A 24,070-nucleotide genomic window follows, 5' to 3' on the forward strand; every position below is an offset into this window, starting at 1 on the left:
CAGGAATTGATACATTGTTTTTAATTTTTTTCAGCACATAGAATTAAGAGCTGATTTTAGTTATTTAGATTCTACTTTGTAACAAAAAATCAATTTTCCCCTTTTACAAGGAACATGTGCTCATTATAAGAAAGTTTGGAAAGGACAAGAAGTCAAAGGAAGAAAAATGATTACCCATATGTAATCTTGCCATCTGAAGCTAATTTACATCCTTTCAATCTCATTCTCTGTGCAAATTTCTTGTAGAACTGTGTTCATAATATGCATCCTGATCATTCTCTTTTAACATTACCTGACAGACATTTCCTTTATAAATATGATTTTAAATTGCTACATACTAATCTTTGATGCACATATACTTGAATTTGTAAATTATGTTCATATTGTTGGATAGTGCAGTTTCTGACAGTTTTTACTGATAAATAATGCTCCGATGAACACCTCTGTGCGTAAAAGCTCTTCCGTATATTTGATTATAGGATAAACTCCCAGAAGCAGAATTCTTGGATCCAAAGATGTGAACTTTATTAAGGCTTATGATTGAATTTCCAAGGGGGATTGGTTGATCTTAACTTGTGAGACTTCACTGAAATCAATTTCTTTCAGCTGCCAGCTGCCTCTTCCTAGCCGTGTGTTCAGAAGGAGCGGCCCGCTCCCCAGTCAGCGGAGGGGTGCAGCGGCTGGTGTTTGTGAAGCTGTTTGCAACCTGCTGCCGCAGAGGCTCCCTGAGAGCTGTGGGGCGGCGGGGGGGGGGGGGGGGGTGTCTCAGTTTGCTGTTTTTGTGCTTCCAGGCCATCTTTCTGCTCGGCTCAGGTTCATTCAGGCAAAGCTGTAGATGCTTGAAATATCACTGTCGTTAAACAACCCCCGCCCCCAAGGCTGGGTCAGCCCTCATCCAGAAAGAGCCCCAGTGGTGTGGGGTTTTGCTGAGGTTGGCTGTACTTTGGGTGACTAGGAAGCACCTTGGGTGCTTCCTGGTTTGGAATTCTGCTTTTTCCCTGCCCTGACACCATCCTTCCACATCAGAGGTTTGCATGAGACATACTCATAGATTTGTTAAGTTGCTTCAGTGTTAGAAAAAACGTTTAACCTTGGATAACTAGGCAGGTGAATGTACAGCAAGTCTTTCTTGTGAAAAGGATAATCAGAGCCAATTTACAGAAATCTGGGTTTTTCACCGATAAAGGAAGGTGAGTGGACTTGCTAGCCTGCAGGCATCTGAAGGAGAGCTGTTTTCTGGGTGCTGGTGCCAGGTGTTTTGCAGCCACTGCTGACCCAAAAGGAAGAACCCCCTGAACTGGAGCATGGAGGGTGCCCTTTGCTCCCATGGACCCTGAAAGGGCGGGTGTGGTCTTAGGGGCGGGGTGGTGGGCTCCGCGTGTGCAGGACCCCCACGGCTCCCAGGACTCTCAGCCACTTCCACCATCCAGGCCTTCAGCATTCAGCTCAGCACTGTCGTCTTCACAGTTGCACCCGCAAGCTCACCCATGGATGACCTTAGCCCATGCTTTCCAGGACTTCCCGGAGAACCCTTGTTGACGGGATGTGGAGAGCCGGTTCTCAAGAAAGGGGCCAGATGTCATGGCCAACTCCCGGGAAAAGATGTTTATAAACCACTGTCTCGACTGTGGAACTTTTCTAAGTCTTTCATAGGGGACTTTGCAATAGGAAGCTTGCAGATGGGCTGTCAGGGGACGGTGTTTCCCAAATGACCAGGCCTTGAAGACTCATTAGAAAGAAAGACCAATGGAGGAGTCTACCACTGGGGTGCAGCAGGCTCAACCGCTGCCTGCAATGCCGGCAGTCTCATAGCGGAGTGACAGTTCAGGTCCTGGCTGCTCTGTTTTTCTAATGCACCTGGCAAAGCACTGGATCCTGGCCCAAGTGCTTGGGCCCTGCCAGACCAGGGTGGAGTTCCTGGCTTTGACTTGGCCCAGACCTGCCTGTTACAGGCATTTGGGGGAGTGAACCAGCAGATAGAATTCTCTCCGTCTCCCTTTCTTTCTCTGTCACTCTGTCTTTCAAATAAAGAGGAAGGAAGGGCGGGCAGGAGGCAGGAGGAGACCCTTGTGCTGGGAGCAGCGGCTGGCTTCTGTGTGGTAGCCTCCTTGCTGCCTGGCCTTCCGGGCTGGTGCAGCACAGCCGGCTGCTTTTAGTGAGCCAGGATTGACCATGCTGTCCACACTTGCTTGTGAGCAGAGTCAGGTGATGGGAGAGGGACCGTGGCCTTCCTGCCTCTACGCCTCCCTCTCTTGTTCCACCACTGTTTGTCATATCATAGTTGTGATGATAGATTTCCCTTGGCACCAAACTTGCGGTAGCTTCTTCTTGCTTCCTAAGAAGGCTCCAGACTCCTCAGTCTGGAGTTCAAGGTTCCCCAGTGTTGTCTCCCTTTGTTCTCTTGCTGTGACCAAAGTGCCAGCAAACCGGCCTGCTTGCCCAGCCCCAAGGAGTTTCTTGCTGCTTTTGCTATTAGCTTTTCATCTCCCTTTGGGGCTCTCCTTGTACCACCTTCCTCTCCATCTTAAGGCTCTCCCAGGTACATGGAATCTTTTATGATACATGTGCAAGTCCCGACAGTCTTCCCACTTGCAATTTAGTAGATGTGGAAATAATGACTTTTCATAACTCTCAAATGCTCTTGCTTGAGGGAAGTTAGATTTTCTAAACAGCCATCAGGACACACTGTGATATGTGTGTTTTTTATATTGTGCTATTTTGCCTGGCTTTGGACCCTCGGTTATAATCTTAACCACAATAATTTTGCTTCATTGTGTGACTAATACATAATTGATGTTGTTATTCCAACAAATCCCAAACTCATTTCCCTTTTAAACAATGTATTTATTTGACATACAGAGAAAGAGAGAGAGAGTGCTGTTTCACTTCTCAAATGCCTGCCAAGGTTTGGATTGGGTGAGGCTGAAGCTGGGAACTGGGAACTCAATCTAGGTCTCCGTGCGGATAACAGGAGCCACCACCACTGCCTCCTGGGGTCTGCATTAGTAGGAAGCTGGAATCAGGAGCCAGAGCCTGGGACTGAACCCAGGTATTCCCCATGTAAGACTTCCTGACTGACATCTTAACCACGAGGCTGAACACCCACCCTCTCATCTCCGCCCTCTTCCCTAAAATCATTCCAAGGTTTTCCTGCTGTGCCATATGTGATTACTTTTTTTTTTTTTTTGAGAAAATGTGGTAGCCTCATGTCTGAGGTATGTACATAATCATTTTAAATGAGGACAGGAAAGAATTTCTGTGTTGCCTGAAATCATATTTATTTTAAGGATACTTAAGTACGAAGTTTAAAATGCTTGTGGCAGAACAGAATCAGAAGACACGGCGTCCTTTTCCGTGAACTTTTTGAAGACCCACAATATAAAGCTAGTTATAAACACCTGGCTTTTATAGCTCTTAAAGAGCTGAAACATCCAAACAAATGAAATAGAAGAGCCGTAAAGCCAGAAGCATGCCAGTTGATGTTTAATCTTGCAGATGCGTTTGTTTGGACGGCAGCCTCCCATTTCCCAGCTCTTCCTGTGTGTGCTTAGAGCATCCCACAGAGGGACCTGCCATGCCAGTGGGGCCTCCTGGGCATCAGGGCTTACGCAGCAGCACTCAGGGCTGGTTTGAGTGCTGGCTCTGCCGTCAGCTCACTGTCAGCCCTGGGTTAAGATGAATCTCCTCTCACTGAGCCTCCAAGGTCAGAACGACCTATGGATCTCATTAGGTTCTTTGAAAAATATTGGCTTTTGTCCATCCTCCTTCTGCAACGTGGATGTTAGGGTCACCCCTGAAATGGAAGCCACTTAGCCCCAGAGAAATCAGACCTGTGCTTGAATACACGGCCCCTCTGGTGGTTTTCTTCTTGGGCCCTGGACCCTTGTTGTGTTCCTGCATGCAGATGTCTCTGGAATCCTTGCTGTTGGCTCCTGGGAGATCATGCCACAACCGTGAAGAGCCCCAGAGGGACTGAAACAACCTGGGAGCTCACAGTCTAAAGTGTCCTGTGGGGTGCTGGAGCTGGGGGCGGGGCTAGAGGTTGCCAGCCACCAGGCTCTCAGCTCAGGGGAATCCCCAGGATGTGGGTTCCTCTCTCATTCATCCTATCCCATCCCATCCCAAAGGTCTGTCTGCCCTTGAATCCCTCCCCCAGCCTGAGCTGATGGCCATTGGATGGTGGTTTCTCCTCTAGCGTCCCATGCTGTCATCAGCAGTCACAAGCCCTCAGACGTGGCATGGGATAGAGTCTCAGTCTGTGTCTGCTTATCCCAGGACACTGTGTTTAAATATAGGAGCCTCAAACAAGATGAGAAACAAGTTTAGCATCTGAATGGTGGCTTAGGGTCACATTTTTTCTAAAGATTTATTTGAAAGGCAGAGGAATGGCGGTGGGGGGATGGGAAGAGAGAGAAAAGGGGGGGGCGTAGAGAGAGAGAAAGAGAGAGAGATCTTTCATCTGCGAGTACAGTCCCCAAATGACAGCAACATCCTGGCCTGGGCCAGGCCAAAGCCAGGAGCCAGGAACTCCATCTGGGTTTTCCCAGGTGCATTAGCAGGGAGTTCAGAAGCCAAGTAGCAGGAACTTGACCCAGCACTCCTGTATATGACGCAGGTGCCCCCAAGCTGTAGCTTAACCTGCTGTGCTGTAGCGCCCACCCTTCCATTTTAAAATTTTAAGCAAACAGTGAATATGTTAATGTGGATAGTTTTTTCCTTTCAGTTAACTTTGGCATAAGTAGAATAGTTCCAGATGGGTGTCGGAAGTCATCTCTTGGTTCAAGATTTGTTCGGGGTAATAATAGCAGTACTAGAAGAATGTGATGATGGTGATGGTGATGATCTCACCCGAGCTGGGCATTTAGCTCTGTGCTCTGTTACGATAGTACTGCTTTAGGGGCTGTACAGGAAAAATAACACACATGCAAGTTTTTGGGTGCCGTGTTAACACAGCCCTTCTCCAGTTTCTAAGGAGACCACTGCCTCCCCCCAGGGGACAGGGAGTTGTGCTGGCCTTCCTGTGGAGTGTTCGGTCTTCCTCAGGCCGGTCGGGGGTGCCAGCCCCAAGAAGAGACTGGCCTCAGCTGCCATGGGGTTTGTCTGACTTAGGGGAATCACACCGAGTGCAGTGCTTCAGAATCCACCATCTGTTTCCTGTTATCTTGTCTGGATGGCCCTGGAGTAACAGGACCCATGTGTGTCCTGGGAACTCCTTAGAATGCCCGCTCACCGCTTGGCTGGGTGCTGGGGACCAGCACACGGCCCCACAAACTGCTCAGTGCTCTTTCTTATCAGGAGTAGGATGGCAGACCCCAGTGGGCTTCGCACCTACACTTCTGTTTTTTTTTTTTTTCTTTTGTGAAAAAATTTCAGAACGTTCGGGGTGTTTTCCTTGCCCTTTTGGAATGGCACAACCGTGGATCCCAGCATGTGATATTTCACAGAGCTACATAAGGAAGAAAGATCGTCTGCCATGCCAGGTGCTCTCGCATCTGTGCTCTCATGCGATCCTCGAGACAGCCCTGGCAGGTGTGGGCGTCGCCCGAGGTTTGTGGGTCAGCAATGGCGCAGGCTCAGAGAGGCGCTGCCCAGGGCTGCGTTGACGGCTGGCCAAGCAGTCCAGAGTGCAGATGTGGGTCTCCCGGCCAGGAAGTGTGGACCCGGGTGTCTCCTCACTGTGGTGTCGGGGGAATGGGAGAGAAAGGGCTGTTTTCCTTCAGAATCCAGCTCTAAATGCGAGGGCTGGACAGAAAAAGATACAGGAAGTTGGAGCTGCAGCTGAGCTCCCCTTTTAAGCATGTGTCTAAGAGTGTGGTCTGTGATCTGATCCAGAAAACAGACTTTCACGTGCTTCCTTCTTGTCGTAACCCTGCCAGCTTTTGTGTCATTCTGCTTTTAGAATGCCTTGGAGTAAAAGCGAACAGGACCCGTGGTGGTGATGGCTGCACCGCCGTGTGAGCACACCGCACACTGCAGAATCACCCTCCTGAGGGTTGAACGGCTGCATTTCATGTCATGGATATTTTACCACAATACAAATAAGCAGTTTGGAATAAAACTGAGCTTATCACAAGAGCTCATATTTGAGTGTGGGTCTCAGTTGAGAGAAGAGAGGGTAAAAGTGGGGGGGATGGTGGGAGAGATGGTGTGTGCGGGTGGTTGGGAGGGTGAGGGTCTTGTCTCAGCTTTGGGACGAGACTAAAAGGGCATGGGTGTCCCTCCTGCTGACACCTGCTTGTGGGCTTGGGAATCCTGCCCCCACGGCAGTGGTCAGGTGCTCCCTGGGTACTGGTGCCATAGGTATGTGTCTCCACTCTGTTAAGCAAAGGCCTTACAGGCGAGCAGAGACAGAGACAGGGAGAGGAGGAGGAGGGGGAGGGAGGAAATCCCTCATCTGCTGGTTCTCTTTCCAAAGGCCAGCACCAGCCAGGACTGAGCTAGGGCTCATGCTGGGAGCCAGAAGCTCAATCCAGGTCTGCCATATGGGTGGTAGGAATCCAGCTACTTGAGCCATCGCTGCTGCCTCCCCAGGGTCTCCATTGGTAGACGCTGTAATCGGGAGCTAGAGGCAGGCCTCACACACAGGATCTCTGAGCCACTAGGCCAATTGTCCACCCCTGAATCAGTCTTTCCCCTGGGACTCTTAAACCCAATGTCCTTGTTTGCACCCTGAACCTTGTGTGTGCCCTGGCTGCCTCTACGGCCTGGCCCATGGGTGTGTGGGGTCAGCCGTCTACAGTTTGCAACACCACATGTGCACGGATCCCTTCTCCCCTCCTTCTTGCAGCAAACTTCTGGGGACAAGAGTCCCCCTCACTCTCCTTCCGCTTCCATGCACCCTGAGGCCGCCTCTCTGCCTCTGGGCACCTCCTGTCGGCTCTGAGCCCCCCACCCCTTGTGTCTGCCACACGTGAGTTGAACTGCTGCTGTCCCTCAGCTGTGGTGCATGGCTGAGCTGTTTCTGCAGAGAATGGGGCAGCCCCTGCTGTCATGCGAACCCTACAATAACACCAACTCTGAGGCTACAGACAGCTGGCAGGAGCTACAGGCAGGAGAAGAACTTGGAAAGGGGAAACAACATCATCAAATAAGAGGAGTTACAAATTCAAGAGGAGAGCAGAAATTAAGTTCCTCTTGGAAAGTTTTCTGATGAGATCAAGCTACTCCTGCCCCTCTTTCTTGTCTAGGAGGTCTTCCCTGTTCTATCTGTAGCTGGTTAGGAAGAGAGCCCTTTCTCTTTCCTGCAACCTTCCTTGTAAGCCTCCACCTGTCCTATCTACCTTCTTCCCTTCCTCCCTCCCTTTCAGGAAAACCCTACTTTCTGCTCACATGTCTCACCCTAGGGGGCGATCCCTTTGCCTCTTGCGGCCGGCTGCAGGACCCCTGAACACCCTGTCACATGCACTGTTGTCAATGGCACAGGGTAGGTGGTGGCCCAAGTGCACTGCCCTTCAGGGGGTCTCAGCTATTGGGAGCTGAAGCCACATGCTGTGTTCTCCTAAGTCTTCATTTTCACCTGGGTCACGTCTGGACACAGGTGCATACACACTTGGCACATTTCCCAAGGTCCCCTGGGTTTTGGGTTCTGCAGGCAATGGATCCTGTCCAGATCCCCCTGCCCTGGGACCCCCGGGCGGTGCATCACCACGTGCCTCCTCTCAGTGCTTCATCTGCTTCCCGCTCACGTCCACAGCCTGCGGGCGCAGGAGTAGAGCAGCCTGTAGAGCAGAAGAGGCCTGCAGGAGCTTCACAGTGAGTTTGTTCTTTACCCTTGGCCACAGCACAGTTCCATCATATTTGTAGCCTCTCTGCGTCAAAACAGTTTCTCACCAGATATTTTTACCGGATAGTATTTCTCATTGGATAACGATTGGAACCAAAGGATCCAGCAGCTGTCCAGGGACTGTGCATAGCCTAAAACGGAGAGGCTTTGGACAGGACTCTGCAGAACATTGCTGATAAGGGAGAGCGTGGGTGCGGGAGCCAGCTCCTTGAGGAGAGTGTGTGTGCCTGGAAGGGAAGTGCCAGGATGTGTTCTGAAGTCTCAAGGAAGCAGACACAGGCAGTGTGCACAGCTTTTGGTAAAGAAATTTGGAAGAGGGAGAAAGGGCCAAAGGGAGGGAGGGTGCATGGAACAGGCTGCCTGAGATGTTAGAGAGAATCAAATGGAATAATGGCAGGTTGTAGGGGGGATGCATCCTCAGCTCAGTGGGATGACCGGGGCCAAAGCCATTGCTGTCTCCACAGAGGAGCTAGGGGATGGCAGTGAAGCCAGTGCAGGGGTCTGGATGCCCAGGAGAGGACTTGGGGCCAGGCAGGGTCCTGTTGCCTTCCTTCCGTGCCCAGAGGATCCGCAGGGGGAACAGAGGGACTGTGGGAGGGGAGGAGCACTTGAATCTAGACTTGAAAGCAAATTCTGGAAGCGCTGTCCTAGCAGACAGGCAGCGAGGGCGGGGGCAGCAGCAGGGGATTCAGTACGGGGGTGGCCCAGGCTGTCTTTTAAGTTAGCTGTGGGGTCCTGCCTCTGCAGCCATGACAGGTGCACACCTTGGCTTCCGGACCTCTTCCAGGGAGCTCCCCGCCTCAGACACTGATGTTCTCTTAGCAGAAGTCCAGCTTTACCAGTGCTGGAGCTGTGGGGACTCCTTGAGTCGGCTCCTTGCTTGGCGCTGGGTAGGAAGAGGCTTGGTTCGTGTGTCAGTAGTGACCACCTGTGCTGGCCCATTCCTGAAGTGTGGGCAGTGCCAGGGTGGTTGTATCTGAATCTGCGGAGCTGAGTCTGAAGGGCGTGGAGCGTGGCCCCCTGGGAGGGCCAACTCCTCTCTGTGCCCCTCCGCACGCCCCCTCAGCCCCCCACTGCAGCTCCCTCTCCCTGTCTCCTTCTCTCTCCTTCCCTTTCCCTGTTTCCCTCTCTCTCTCTCTCCCTCTTTCTCCTTCCCTCTCCCTCCCTCTCCCTGTCTCTCTCTTCTTCCCCCTCTCCCTCTCCCCCTCTCTCCCTCTCTCTCTCTCCCTCTCCTTCCCTCTCTCTGTCTCCTTCCTCTCCCTGTCTCACTCTCTCCTTCTCTCCTTTCTGCCCCCCCCCCCCCCCCCCGCCAGTGGGTTTACGTGCAAGCCTGTGTCTTCCGCACTGCCTGGGCTCAGTCCTACTCTGCCCTGCCAGCCTGAGTGGACAGGGGAGCAGCTGAGTTCCTGGTGCCTCACTGTCCCGGTCCAGAACATGGGGAGGACGGCGGCAGTGAGAACTGCAGAGGGTCGCTGGGGGAAATGCACGCGTTGGTGCAGAGAAAGCACTGGAGCTGTGGTGGACCCGCAGTCCTGCAGTGAGTACCGTGATTTCCGGGCTGCTGCCGCCTCTCACAGCTGACGTGATGGCAGGGAGCAGGCGAAGGCCAGCAGCCCCCCTCGTTGTGATGACCTTGGCCCCCAGGGGATATTTGTGCCTCTGAAACCCCAGTCCTCTTGAGCATCCCACCCGTGGCTGGAGGGACTGAGGACATTTCAGAGCAGCAGCAGCGGCCAGGCGATCTCAGGGGTGGCTGTGTCGCTGGGGTGCATGGCGTAAGCTGTGCCCTTCCAGTGCGTTTGTTAAACTGCAGCCACAGGGCATGAGCCTCTGCGTCTGGTCTCCCCGGTGTCACTGAACTTGATGTTCCCATATGATGATTGCTTCTGAACACATTTAGTGAGGATCGATTTCTCTCATGGAGACAATCTTTTGATTTTTTTCTTATTTGTCAGACATAAATTTTTTTGCTTTGTTTTATATCAAAGCAGAGATATAACTTATAAGTGGTGCTAAACAGTTCCTTGTCTTTGTGTTACTCTTTCCCCGTTGTCTTGCTTGATGGGACAGAGGAACGTTCTCAGGCCTGCAGAGCTGTCGGTGTCGACTTCTGTTGCATTTTACTCTAGGTACTGCACAGGTGCCAGGAGATTGCTTCTAAGACAGAGAAACGTTGCCTTGAGTAAGACAGCGTATGGTTTACCTGCGTGGTAGCTTCTTCAAGCGCATGTTCATGTCATGAATGTTGTGAAAATTAAGCTATTTTTTGGTGTTGAGGAAAAAAGAAAAGAGGAAAACAACCAAGATGTGATTTTATTTCTGCACATAAAAACGTGCCATTAGGGTGTTTTATGTCCCTCCCCATGTGCCTTTAAGATCCTAGAGGCCTGAGGGTATTTCTGTTTCTAGCAGACATTTGGGTTTGGGTCAGTGTAACAGGGAGCAAGGACAAGGTCCTGTCCTCTGTGGAGCAGGGACTCCTTGCTGCTGAGTGTGGAGCCCAGAGTTGCTGATACCAGGTGAATCTCAGTGTTGTGTGTGTGTGTGTATTTAACAGAGAGAAAGGGGGGGGGGGGAGAGATCTTCCATCCTCTGGATCACTCCCAAATGGCTGCAACAGCCAGAGCGGGGCCAATCCGAAGCCAGGAGCCAGGAGCTTCTTCCAGGTCTCCCACATGGGTGCAGGAGCCCAAGCACTTGGGCCATCTTCTGCTGCTTTTCCAGGTGCATTAGCCGGGAACTAGATCAGAAGTGGAGCAGCCGGGACTGGAACCTGCGCCTGTTTGGGATATCAGTGGGCATTGCAGACTGCAGCTTAACCCACTAAGCTGCAATACCAGCCCCCAATGCTTGTGTTTTAAGGCAGAGAGACATAGAGAGAGAGATCTTCCATCTGCTGGTTCACTCCCCCAGATACCTGCAACATCCATGGCTGGGCCAAACCAAAGCCAGAGGCCTGGAGTTCAGTCTGGGTCTCCCACATGGCTGTCTGGGATCCAAGTACTTGAGCCTTCACCTGCTTCCTCCCAGGTGCACTAGAGCAGGAAGCTGGAGGGGCCAGCATTGTGGCACAGCAGGTTAAACCTCTGTCTGTTACAATGGCATCCCATATGGGCATCGGTTCAAGTCCAGTTGTTTAACTTCTAATCCAGCTCCAGGCTAATGGGCCTGGAAAAGCAGCAGAAGATGGCCCAAGTACTTGGACCCCTGCTAAGCATGTGAGAGACCCGTATGGAGTTCCAGACTCCTCACTTTGGCCTGGCCCAGCCTTGGCTATTTTGCACTTAAGGGAGTGAAGCAGCAGATGGAAGATTCTCCTATTTCTCTCTCTGTCTCTGTCTCTGTCTCTGTCTCCCTCTCTGTGTGTCATTCTGCCTTTCAAATAAACAAATCTTTAACAACAACAAAAAGCAGGAAGCTGGAGTCAGAAGAGGAGCTGGGTCTTGAACCCAGACGCCCTGATATAAGATGTGGGTGTCCCAAATGTCTTCTTAGCTGCTGTGCCACATGCCCAGCTCAGGCATTCGTGTCTGTGAGGCCCAGGCCACAGGCGAGCAGCCAAGACTCTTGGAAGGAGGCCCTCCAGCATGGCGAAGAGAGTATTCCCGACTGGTGCCTGTGGCTGGGAAGGACACAGCGTGGTCACGAATCCAGCTGTGTCCGTGGTGGGTACAGTCAGAGCTGCGAGCACGTGTGTGGGAGCCATCTTCCCTTTCTCATGCATTCTGTGGAAACACTGGAATGGGAAGACTCCCTACTTTAGAGTAAGGATGGTGGAAGAGAGGACGTGGTTCATTGGTGGGTCTGTAGGTCCACTCCTGGTTGTGTCTATTTAACATACGTTTATGGAGCACCTGCTGTGTATCCAGCTCTGTCATTGGTATTGGGGATACCGGGGTGAACGAGACAGAGGACAGCTCCCATACTCACGGAGTTCACACAGTGGCCTGGGAGACAGATGATTAGATAAACAAGCAGAGCTGTGGAGTCTTACAGAAAATGACGTATGGGGAGAAGACGGGGGTGATGGAGCACAAATGCTGCCGACAGGGTGGCTGGGCCAGGAGAGAGCGCCGGGGCAGGGGAGCAAGAGAGGCCTCAGACTCGGCCTTGCAGCCAGGGCAGGGCCTGACGGCCACAGGCCCGGGGCAGCCGGCACATGGACAGTCACTGGGCTTTGGTCTTCTCCCAAGGGAGGGAGACCCTGGCTATCTAACTTGTAGCTGGGTCTATTTGCCATGTACTTAGCACATTTAAATTATGTCTTAAAAAAAAAAAATCCTTGCTTTTGAACAATGTGTCCATTTCCCAGGCACTAACTCTGCTAGATGGGCTTCCATGTTCAAGGTCAGTTCAACTGCTGAGTTTTCTGTCTCTTTGTAAGCACATTGCTCACATGAGATGGTACAGGAGTGAGAGGAACAGCCCAGGCGGCCAGGGTGAATTCTCATTGCTTGTCACCCAGGGCTGTGACACAGATGGCCAGGCCGACAGGAGGGGAGGGGCGTGCTCCACGTGGGGAGCTCCTTGGGTCTGTGGACAGCTCTGCAGTGCTCTCTCCCACAGCATGGTGGGGAGGGAAAGAAGCCACAGAGGTTTGCACAGTCCTTGTCCCTCAGGGGCAGGCTGCAGCATGCCAGGGGAGGGGTGGGGGACAGGCCTGGCACGACTGGGGTCTGTTTTCAACCCCCCATGGGGGCTGAGCTCACGAACACTGTTGCTTGTTAAGCCCCCTGGGCACAGGCCACCCTCCCAGCAGACTTTATCCTCACGCCCGCCTTGGGTTTGTGGACTGACTGCCTTCCCAGGCACAGCTTCCCCGGGGCAGCTCGCCTTTCTCTCGGGAAAACCATGCAAGGAAACCGTGATGGGAACCAGCAGGGCACTTTGCCAAGGCAGTTTTTAATCTTGCCACACTTTGTCTCTTCTCACTTCAAATGAGAACATCTGATGCACTTTTCATGATATTTTCAGCATTAAATACCGCCTCTTAAAAAGACAGGAACCCAAAACGTGCTTTTTCCTTCTTTCCAACCTTCTTGGGCGCGTTCTGCCTCCGGCTGGTTCTTGCTTGCTTGTCTTTGTGGGTTTTCTTGTTTTTGCACCATCGAACACAGCCTGTTGTCCTTTCTTCAGACTCAAAGCTGCTGCTTTGGTTACAGGGCCTGAGTGCATGCGTTTATTACAAACAAACGTACTGCCTAACATTAATAGTTTCCCCATAGCTGGCTTGGGGATCTTCAATCATAGGACTTCTGTCTCCAGCAACTTGAACAGTTTTTATAATCTAGTACATTACCAAAGCAAATCTCAGTACTGCGGGGATTTTTTTTTTTAATTAAAAACAGACATGAAGCCGGCGCCGTGGCTCAATAGGCTAATCCTCCACCTTGCGGCGCCGGCACACCGGGTTCTAGTCCCGGTCGGGGCGCCGGATTCTGTCCCGGTTGTCCCTCTTCCATGCCAGCTCTCTGCTATGGCCAGGGAGTGCAGTGGAGGATGGCCCAGGTGCTTGGGCCCTGCACCCCATGGGAGACCAGGAAAAGCACCTGGCTCCTGGCTCCTGCCATCGGATCAGCGCGGTGCGCCGGCCACAGCGCGCCGGCTGCGGCGGCCATTGGAGGGTGAACCAACGGCAAAGGAAGACCTTTCTCTCTGTCTCTCTCTCTCACTGTCCACTCTGCCTGTAAAAAAAAAAAAAAAAAAAAATTAAAAAAAAAAAAACAGACATGAAAAAATTTAAAAGCTCTTAAGGTTTTTAAGGGAAAAATATTGCAGCTTTTGGGACTGAATAGATTTTGGGTGTGTTTTTGTGACTGAAGGTTATAAAAGTTCTCACATATGTAAGTATCACTAATACTTCACAGCCACTTTCAGAGCCCCTAGGTCAGTGTTGTTTAAATAAATAACCATTAGTATATATAATGAATGAATGGAGCACGAACATTTGTGATAATTTGAGGATCCTTCGATAATTTTAATTCTGAATTGGCAAATGCAAAGAATGGATGAATCACAACCAAGAGGGAACTCTGTAATGGATGTGGCTCCAGGCTTTTATCAAGAACACGGGGGAACAGATGAAGTGCCCGCCAGTCAGGTTTGCAGCTGACAGGGAGAAGAGGTTGATGGGATCGAAGCTTAAAAACAGCAATATTAACGTATGGTAAACTAGGTCTCAGACAACACAAGGCTAAATGGCAATGCTACACCCGTACTTGGATACACTTGCTGTAGCCATTAAAGTGGTTCTTTGAGAAAAGTATTTCCTGACCTTGAGAAGTGCTTTAATTTTAAAATGGAACAAAGTAGGTCATAAAAGAATACGAAGAAAATGATCCTTTGTTTAATAGTCAAACAACCAAGACTGTGTTGATAGATATAATGGCATTAAAAGTGAGTTTACTCTCTGTACTTCCTTATCTGTTTCTTCTAGTTTTTTTTTTTTTTTTAAGATTTATTTATTTATTTGAAAGGCAGAGTTAGAGAGAGAGAGAGAGAGAGAGAGAGAGAGAGAGAGAGAGAAATCTTCCATCTGCAGCTTCATTCCCCAAATAGCCAAAGTGACTGGGGCCCGGCCAGGTGGAAGGCAGGAGCCAGGAACTCCATCTGGTTCTCCCATGTGGGTGCAGGGACCCAAGCACTTGGACCATCTGCTGCTGCTTTCTCAGGCACATTAGCAGGGAGCTGGGTCAGAAGTGCTGGCATAACAGGTGGCAGCTTAACCTGCTACACCACAGTGCTGGCCCTCAGCTTTTCTTTTTTAAGTAAAAAAAGTTTTATAAAACCCATAGATCAGTCACAATTGTTCATACTTTTGTGGTGAACAACAGATCGATTGCACATGTTCAGTCTGTGCACCTCTGGTATCACTGAATATATTTAATGTGCTGGGACTATGATTCACTATTGCCCTGTGAAGTCTCACTAAGAGTGCATCTGAGAGCAGAAAGTAAAAGCCATCCGTTGGCTTTGGGAGGGAAGGACAGTGAGGTTGTTCTCTATACGGCTGTGTAAGCCTGGATGAGTTCGTTCACTGCTCTGTCCCTCAGTTTCTCTATGAGACCAGGAGGTAGAATGGTCTGTGAGACCCTTGCTGATGGTGACCCAGATGATGTGATGAGGTGCCCCTGGCCTCCAGCAGCAGGTGTCTGGCTGCTTTGCAGAGACCTCATGGGTCCCTGTGTCTTTCTAGGACCTATGAGCAAGCACACAATTAAAAGTGGCCCTAGTGTGTTTTTCCTCTAAAAGAAGGGCTTGAGTCTGTGGCCTTATAGTGCGTTTCTTTTCCCTGTGGTCCACAAAACCCAGGATGATTGGCAAGTGGCAAGGGGCTGGAAGAAGATGCTGGGATGAATGGGAGCAGGGCACTCACACGCCCTGTGCCAGAGAAGCAGGCACACAGTCACGGGTGAAGGAAGGTGATGTCCAAGGGGAATGAGCTGCCCTGAGCTGAGCCAGTGTGAGATGGAGATTGCCGGTGCCTGACCCCTCCAGGGTGGTGTGGCTTGGGGAGTGACTTCTCCTTCTCCTTCTAAGGGTATTTTAATAAGAGGCTAGTGGTTAGCGAGGGGCCTTGGAGCCTGGAGTCTTGGCTTTGATGTGTAGTTGACACCCTGAACTTGACCCGGCTGGTCAGAGCGTGTGGCTTCCCAGGCCGCCCTTTCCTGTGGTAGCTTTGTCATTTCCGCATTTGCACTGAAACAGGCATCCAGCTGTGTGCAGGGTGTGCTGGGCAGGAGAGGGTGCCATGAACTTGGCCTGGGCTTCATGCATCCACAACACAGCATGCCACTGTACAACCGTCACACATTGGCACTGCCGGGTTCCCTGGTGCGTCCTCTATGCCAGGCCATGTGCTCATCACAGCCTGAGCGGAGCAGACACGACCCACATTTAACTTACAGAAAGTGCGAACTCCTGATGCTGCGCACGTGAGCTACTGCTAAGCAACATTCTGCAGCCTCCTGCCCCGAACAAGTATGCGTTGGTTGCTATTTTCAGTGTATGTTATGAAAATTCAGGGTCTCTCCATATCAGTTGTTTATGATACTTGAAAAACACGTGCAGAGGAACTGAAATCACAAAATGTGTAGGTTGTTTGAGTAGTGAAAGAAAAATGCAGTTTGAGCAAAAACCTAATGAGGAGCCGCGATCTGACGGCAGACGGGACGAGCGGCCTCTCTGAGCTTCTGCATCGTACTGGGTGCCGTGGGAAAAGCTGTGGATGTCCTAAGCAAAGCTTCAGATTTGTTTTCTCACGAACAGGTGGCAAGAATAGTGAACGCATGCAATATTGTTAGCTGCCATTCAGTGATTTATGTTCCATGGGTCGGTCACTGTTCCAAGCACTTTAGCATTTTTGGTTTAATCTTCACAACTTTAAGAGGTGAGCTTTAAACCCATCTCACACATGAAAAACGACAGCTGACAGAGACAACGCAACACAGCTTGTTTGCAGCAGGTTAGGCATTTGTACCAGGTTATCTGACACCAAAGTTACGCCCTTAACCAGCATGCATGATCTCCAAACATCACGTTCAGAAGGGAGGAAGCAAACTAGCAAGTTCATTGCTACCATTTTTAAGAGCAAAAACTGTCAAAATAATTTGATCTTAGCCATAAGACTTTTTTTCCTATCTCACCTGTCAGTATCATGGGCCCAAAAATGAATTTGGATGCGAGAGAGAGCATGTCTGCCATTCGAAGGGTTTCGCTGTTTGGCAGTTCCTGTGCGCTGTGTGCGCTGCCCTGGGAGCCCTGTGAAGGAAGCGGGTGTGCGAACGAGAGCACAGGGCTCCAGGACCCTCCCTGCTTCCTGGTGAGAGGCAGTTCCTCGCCTAAGTCCTTTTCCTTGGGCTGAGAAAAGGTTTTGTGGCAGTTCTCACTGTGTGACTTCTCACATTTCTTTGTGGCTGATGAAGTCACCTGTAGTCTTGCAGCAGTCTTGTGCTGTGGTCTAGCCGAGCTGCGGCCCCACGTACCCTCAGAGAGGTGTGCCTGGGACTTCTGCATAACCCTGTCCTGGACTCTTGCTAACCAGCCCCCGGGGGAGGTGACCTTGGCACCTTCAGCAGGTGACAGTCTTGCGTCTCAGTGGGGATAGCGGTGCCAGGGTACCAGCTGCTGCTTCTTGCAAGTTGCTTGGCTTCCTGGCAATGATCGTGACCTATAGGCAAGAAGCTGGGAGCTGCACTTACTGAGAAGGGACGTGAGCAATGCTACATAAGCACTGTCCTTGTTCCAGAGAAGGAGGAGGGGCTGGCATCACGCAGAACCACAGATAACACAGTAAAGAAGACACATTCTCCTTTGCCCGTTACTGTTGGGGATGGAGGACGGTTTTGCTAACTGGGGACGATGCTTCCCCTTCACACTGAACAAGCCTGCTCCAGAGTTCTCAGATGTGCTTAATCATTCTGCCTGCATCTGCAAGCCAGACGGGCTTGGGGGTGGGCGGAGTGAGAGGCAGAGCCAGCCACGCAGCAGGCAGTGTGTGCGGGTGCTGGGAGGGGCCGGCGCTGTCTCCAGCCAGCGGGAGCTCGGGTTAGTGGTCCCCTAGCGCAGTGGATGAGGGAGCCCCACCTGCTTACAGGGCCGACCATCTGTGGAGCAGGAATATGATCGGCAGGGTTCAGGGTGGGGTGGTGTCGTTAATGGAGGTGAATTGGAGTTCTTGACCTTTAGAGCCCAGACACGGATTCATCAATAAAATAAAATGACTTTGTTAATGGTGAGTTAAGGCCGGGGCTGCTGGCCTCTGCCCTTTCATGTGTCCCCATCAGCTGAACACACTCTGACGGGCTGCAGGAGACAGTCAGGAGCCCAGTCCATGGTGGGTCAGGGGCGGGGCGTGAGAGAACAGGATTCAGGCTTTGCCTTCTGACCCTTGTGGTGAAGGCACACGTTAGCACGCGTGCCCTCCCGGTGTCACCACGCAGAGAGGTCCGTCTGCCTGTGGTCACAGACCTTCAATTCCGTTTCTTCCTGGAGACGTACGCGTGATCTGGCTTACAGGGAAATGTCGTTTTCCCGGGAGGACAGTGTGACTGCCACAAGTACATCTTACCCAGTGTTCTTAGAGCCTGGCGTTGGCACCGTGATCAGGTGTAAAGGTGAACGAGGCGCAGTGTCACCCCAGCGTCCCCTTAGAGGGCTTCACTGTACCCAGGTCGCCTGAGGGTACTGATGCCCAGGGTAATTTGTGCCAGCAAAGTCCATCCAAGACTTTTACCGGGCAGGGGTCAGAGAGCCACTGCCTGGCCCAGTGGCAGGGCTGCGCCCGGCTGGTGGCCCCAGCATAGCCTGTGTACCGTCAGGGCGCTGGGCCCGCAGACTTTGGCTTCTCCTCCTCACCATAGTCTCTGATGGTAATGTTTGTGAGTTTCTTTTCCTAGGGGTCTGTCCCATCGAGTTCCCGAGATCAGGACTAGTTCCCACTGTGCTCATTACTCTAAGAATTCTAGCCCGTCCCGCAGAGTAGGGGCTCAGTAAGCATCGATGATTGAGTGAACGAGGGCATTCTTTTCTGGGAGTAATTTGGCAGTGCGTATGAAAACACACAGCCGGCCGGCGCCGCGGCTCAATAGGCTAATCCTCCACCTACGGCGCCGGCACACCGGGTTCTAGTCCCGGTCAGGGCGCCGGATTCTGTCCCGGTTGCCCCTCTTCCAGGCCAGCTCTCTGCTATGGCCCAGGAGTGCAGTGGAGGATGGCCCAAGTGCTTGGGCCCTGCACCTGCATGGGAGACCAGGAGAAGCACCTGGCTCCTGGCTTCGGATCAGCGCAATGTGCCGTCCGCTGCAGCCATTGGAGGGTGAACCAATGGCAAAGGAAGATCTTTCTCTCTCTCTCTCTCACTTTCCACTCTGCCTGTCAAAAAAAGAAAACACACAGCCGTTGACTGTGACCTGGGGAAGGCCCTGTTATAGCATGGAGGGGTAGGAGATCAGAAGTTTCCAGCATGGGGCAGATGCTTTTCCCGGTCTCACCACCTGTGACTTCCAGGTAATCAGGTATTGTCACTTTAGACGCAACTGAATGTGGCGCAGTAAGAGAAACAGCAAGAGTAAAAGCGGGTGAACTCCTGTCCCTGGAGGGTGCACGGCTCACTCACAGCTCTTCTGGATTGTGAAGTTCAGGCTTCTTTTCTATGCACTCCCTCTTCCCCCTCCAACCTTGTAAGATTGATTGATTTGAAAGCAGAGTTACAGAGAGAGAGAGAGAGAGAGAGAGAGAATCTTCCATCTGCAGTTCACTCCCCAGATGGCTACTATAGCCAGGGCTAGGCCAAGCCAAAGCTGGGAACTCCTTCCAGGTCTCCCACATGGGTGCAGGGGCCTGAGTATTTGGGCCATCTTCTGCTGCATTCCCAGGCCATTATCACGGAGCTGAATTGGAAGCAGAGCAGCCAGGACTTGAACCAGCACCCATATGGGATGCTGGCATTGCAGGCTGCTTAACCCACTATGCTACAAAGCTGGTTCCTCCCTTTTAGCCACTTTTATTTCCTTTGATTTCTTTTTTTAAGGTTTATTTATATGAAAGGCAGAGAGAGAGAGAGAGAGAGAGAGAGGTCTTCCATCTGCTGGTTCAGTCCCCAGATGTCTACAACAATTGGGGCTGGGCCAGGCTGAAATCAAGAGCCTGGAACTCCATCTGGGTCTCCCACATGGGTGTCATGACCAAGTACTTGAGCCATCTTCCAGTGCTCTCCCAGGCCTTTAGCAGTGAGCTGGATTGGAAGTGAAGCAGCCAGGACTTGAATCTGCATTCATATGGGATGTTTGCATTGTATGCAGCAGCTTAGCCCACTGCACCACAATGCCAGCCCCTGTTTCCTTTTCTTTATCTTCCCTTTTCTTTTATTTTTATAAAGTTTCTCTAGATTGTGTACCATATGGATTACTTTTTGTACTTACTGAAAGTAATGATTGCATTCATCTGTGTGAGGAGATTTCTGAAAACATTGCACTGAGAGTTCAGAGATGTGAAATTCTGCCTGCCTATGATGGACTATGTTCTGCAGGTTGTTGTCATATTTATTTATTTTTTATTTACTTAAGAAGCAGAGAGACAGATAAATAGACAGGGAGTGCTCCTATCTATTGGTTCATACCTTCAGTGGCTGGAGCTGGGCCAGGGAGCCATGAGTTCAACCTGTGTCTCCCACAAGGATGGCCGGGAAGCCACCACTACTTCCTCCCAGGGTGTGCATCAGCAGGAAGCTGGAACTGTAAGTGGAGCCAGGACCTAGTTCTAGACACCTGGATGTGAGATACAGGCATCTCCCACAACATCTGCTCCAAACCACACACACCTGCCTGTTTGCCACTTTACGTTTAGAACTGGGCCACTTCCACAGTACAGCTGAGACCCTGCCCCGTGGTGAGTGACTGGGGAGAGAGGCCAGTGCCTCTCCTCCCAGGGAAGGGAACACTTTTAGTCCCCCAAGGACACTGTGTAAAGTGCTAGATTGCCCTCCAGGGATCTCTCCTTGGCTAGAGATGATTTTTCTTCACGTCGTGTGTGGTTACTCTGCCTATAGATTATTAAATAACCGTGCCTTTTATTTATTGCTAATACACACAGGAAGACTTTAAGCTATTGATAGGTCAGACTGTTAACCTATTGTATCATATATGGAACTTACATTCTTAATAGTCTCTGTCTGCAACCACTTTTTATCGTTTAGTTATAGAACGTATGCAGGTTTTTGCATTATGTATTACAGCGTGAATATTCTCTCAACTAATTCTTAATGGACTCTTTCATTCTTGGATTAGGGCCAGCTCGAGCCGTTCATAGGAATAAAAGCATTAGCGTGGAGGAGAAGGGAAAACTCTTCTTACAGAATAATTCCAGTTAATGCGTAGAATAATTGAGGGAAATAGACTCACCATGAGTAATAATACTCACCTAGTAATAATTGCTGTAGGGAAGATCTCTTACTGGGTGTTAAAATTAGTCAGTGACAGTTACAGAGAAACAGTATTTGAATGGTCCCTAAGACGCTCACCAAATAAAAATGTTGATTAATTACAGATAGCAAAGGCTTAGAGTGCAGGAACCTGGTTGGCCTGGACCCTCAGGTCAGTGTCATCCGTGATGAGTCTGTGTCTGTGCCCCTGGAGCACTGAGAGGGGTTCCTCGCACTGAGCTTTCCTCCCCAGTGAGGCACCGAGTCATCAAAGCCCAAGGCTCTCCACTAAGCGCAGACAGAAGGACACTCTACAAAATACCGGGCCAGTACTTTTCACCAGGGTCAAAGACCTGAATGACAAGGAAAGGCCTGTTGGAGCACGCGGGAGACTAGGGAGGTGGAGCAACTGAAGGCACCGTGGGATCCTGCGCTGGATCTGCACTACAGGCAGGCAGGCAGGCCACCGAGAGAAACTGGGCAAGTCCAGTGCCGGTGGTCTGGGTAGTAGTGTTACGCCCACGTCAGTTTCTTAGTTGCTATGATTGTACTGTGGCTGTCGGATGCTAACACTAAGGGTGGTTAGTGTTAAAGATACATAGGAGCTTGGGGCTGGCACCGTGACTCACTTGGTTAATCCTCCGCCTGCGGCGCCGGCATCCCATATGGGTGCCAGGTTCTAATCCCAACTGCTCCTCTTCCAGTCCAGCTCTCTGCTATGGTCTGGGAAGGCAGTGGAGGATGGCCCAAGTGCATGGGCCCTGCACCCCGTGGGAGACCAGGAAGAAGCACCTGGCTCCTGGCTTTGGATCAGCGCAGCGCTGGCTGTAGCAGCCATTTGGGGAGTGAACCAACGGAAAGGAAGACCTTTCTCTCTGTCTCTCTCTCTCACTGTCTAACTCTGTCAAAGAAAAATAAAGGATACACAGGAACTAGAGTATTTTTGCAACTCCTTCTGTGAGCCCAAGATTATCTCAGAATATGATGTTACAATAAGAAAATTATGGGTTTTTAATTGACACACAATTTTGCTGTCGTTTATACGGCCACACCTAATCTGCATTAGTGGATGGAGGACTAGCACACAGGAAGGCTGAACTTACAGCCAGAGGTTCCTCCTGGACTTGGAAATGTACGGTCTGGAAGTGCCCCACCAGATGTGCTTCTGAGTGGTGGCCTCACGAACGATGAGGTGAGGCCCGTTAAATCAGATGCTAGAAAAATTCATCAAACTGTTCAGCCTTTTTTCCCCTTATTCCTGAAAGCTCCATTTCCAGAAGGCTAGCTTGATTCTGATGGACGACTGGTAACTCCTGGGAAGTGGAGTCTCAGCTCCCAGTGCGGGGATAGATCTTGTGGAGCACAGCAGTGCCCCTCCAGCTGTGGGACACACCCTGTGGGACACAGCCTCATGGCTGCACAGAAGGATGCACTGCACTACTCCAAGAAAATCCATGCAGACTCCTTCAAAAGCTGGAAAATCTTCATTAGTCCCCTTACATCACAGTTTTGACAAAACAAATGCCCAGTACTTGATTAAAGCATGACTAACGCAGTATTTTTTTTGGTTACTATAATGAAATGCCTGAAACAAGCTACTTATGAAGAAAAGAGGTTTATGTTGGAGGCTTACAGTCCACGATGGGGCAGTCCCATTGGTTCATCATCTGGTAATGGCATTCTTGTGGGAAGAGCCCCAGGGGGCAGAGGGAGTGTGGGTGGAGGAAGGATCATATGGTACACCAGGACACACACACACACACACACACACACAGACACAGAGGCTGGCCCCAACTTGGGATTTTATAACTGAGTCTCTGAGAAGAACTGTCTTGTGACAGCATGCTCCCAGTGATCTGAGGACCTCCCACTGGGCTCCACCTCTCATCACCATAGTTGGATTATTTCCACCTTAGTATAATTCACTTAGGACTGAGCTTTAACATCTGCATGAAATCAGGAGGCAAACCTTGTTTATATCACAGCAACTAGTATGTTACTGCTTCCATGTAAAATACCTGATTTTTTTAAAGATTTATTTTATTTATTTGAAAGAGTTACAGAGAGAGATAGAGGCAGAGAGAGAGGTCTTCCATCTGCTGATTCACTCCCCAGATGGCCACAACCGCTGGAGCTGTGTTGATCCGAAGCCAGGAGCCAGGAGCTTCTTTTGGGTCTCCCACGTGGGTACAGGGGCCTAAGGACTTGGGCCATCTTCTACTGCTATCCTGGGCCACAGCAGAGAGCTGGACTGGAAGAGGAGCAACCGGGACTAGAACTGGAGCCCGTATAGGATGCCGGCGCTTCAGGCCAGGGCGTTAACCCTCTGTGCCACAGTGTTGGTCTCAATACCTGATTTTTTTTAAAAAACAAACATACATACGGGTCTCCTGAAGACGCATTGACTTCCAGAGCAGGTATTTCAGGTGCTTTCATAGGCCAGTGACCAGTATGTTTCTGTTTCGGTTGTCACTAGGAGACCCTAGACCTCACCCGAAGTCGGCCAAGTTCTTAAGTTAGTGTGGCTCAGGCAGCTTTCTAGTTCCCTGCCAGTATCTGATCTGTGCACAGCCCTGCCTCGGTTACTGCAGTGCCTGTATCTTCCTCGCACTTGGACTCCATCTGCCCACTGCTCCCACACTGTGCCGCACTGTGGTCTCCCAGGCCACGACTCGGCCTCTGCCCTTTATTATAGGATGCACCATGGTGTTCCCATTTGAACAAACTCAGTTCATTCATCCTCACATCTATTCATGCAACACTGAGTGAGTGCCAGTGATGGGCTGGGTACCTGAGGAAGTGGGGAGAGAGCAGCGATTGGACAGATGGGTCCCTGACTTCATGGACCTCCATTCTAGCAGGCGGGCAGACTTAACCAGTTACGTAGTTGCGGTTGTGCACCGATGATCTGTTTACTTTGAAGGCATTCACTGTTGTCTTCCCGTTGCTCTATCCCAGGTGTGCAGAATAGCTTCCAGCAGTTATAGCACTCCATAAATGAACAGGTGAGCACTCCATGTCCCCATTCACGCAGCCTCATGTGGTTGATTGCTTTGCTCCGGGAAACTCCTCGGTTTTTGCTTTCGTCATCTGGGAACTGAGCTAACCGAAGGAAGACCGTGATCGGTCCCTCCCCTCATCTTTCCCAGAAGTGCTGTTTCCTTCTGGCAGATGGCGACAGTGGCCTGTGTGACAGGGCCGGGTCACGTCAAGGCTGTGCATCGGTCAGGACTCGTCATGCAAATGGCAGACACGGCCAGCAGCAAGGGCTCCTCGTGACCCTTGCTATCTCATATCTCTAGCTCTAGGTCAAGCCCCAGGTGGTACACCAGCTTGGGACTTGGGTCACTGGATTGCACTGTAGCTGC

The 24,070-nt window shown here is 50.9% G+C and overlaps 1 protein-coding gene and 1 long non-coding RNA gene across 3 annotated transcripts in view; both read left to right on the forward strand.

Moving 5' to 3' along the window:
* Positions 1 to 24,070, forward strand: part of LDLRAD4 (low density lipoprotein receptor class A domain containing 4) — a 273,217-nt gene that overhangs the window by 4,114 nt on the left and 245,033 nt on the right. The window lies entirely within an intron of this gene.
* Positions 751 to 24,070, forward strand: part of LOC138844062 (uncharacterized) — a 33,292-nt gene continuing 9,972 nt past the window's right edge. Inside the window, exon 1 of the long non-coding RNA XR_011379454.1 lies at positions 751 to 23,707. This is a non-coding gene — a long non-coding RNA (uncharacterized lncRNA). The remainder of the gene's footprint in view (positions 23,708 to 24,070) is intronic.

This window comes from Oryctolagus cuniculus, chromosome 10 (genome assembly GCF_964237555.1).
Source record: "Oryctolagus cuniculus chromosome 10, mOryCun1.1, whole genome shotgun sequence".
NCBI lineage: Eukaryota > Metazoa > Chordata > Mammalia > Lagomorpha > Leporidae > Oryctolagus > Oryctolagus cuniculus.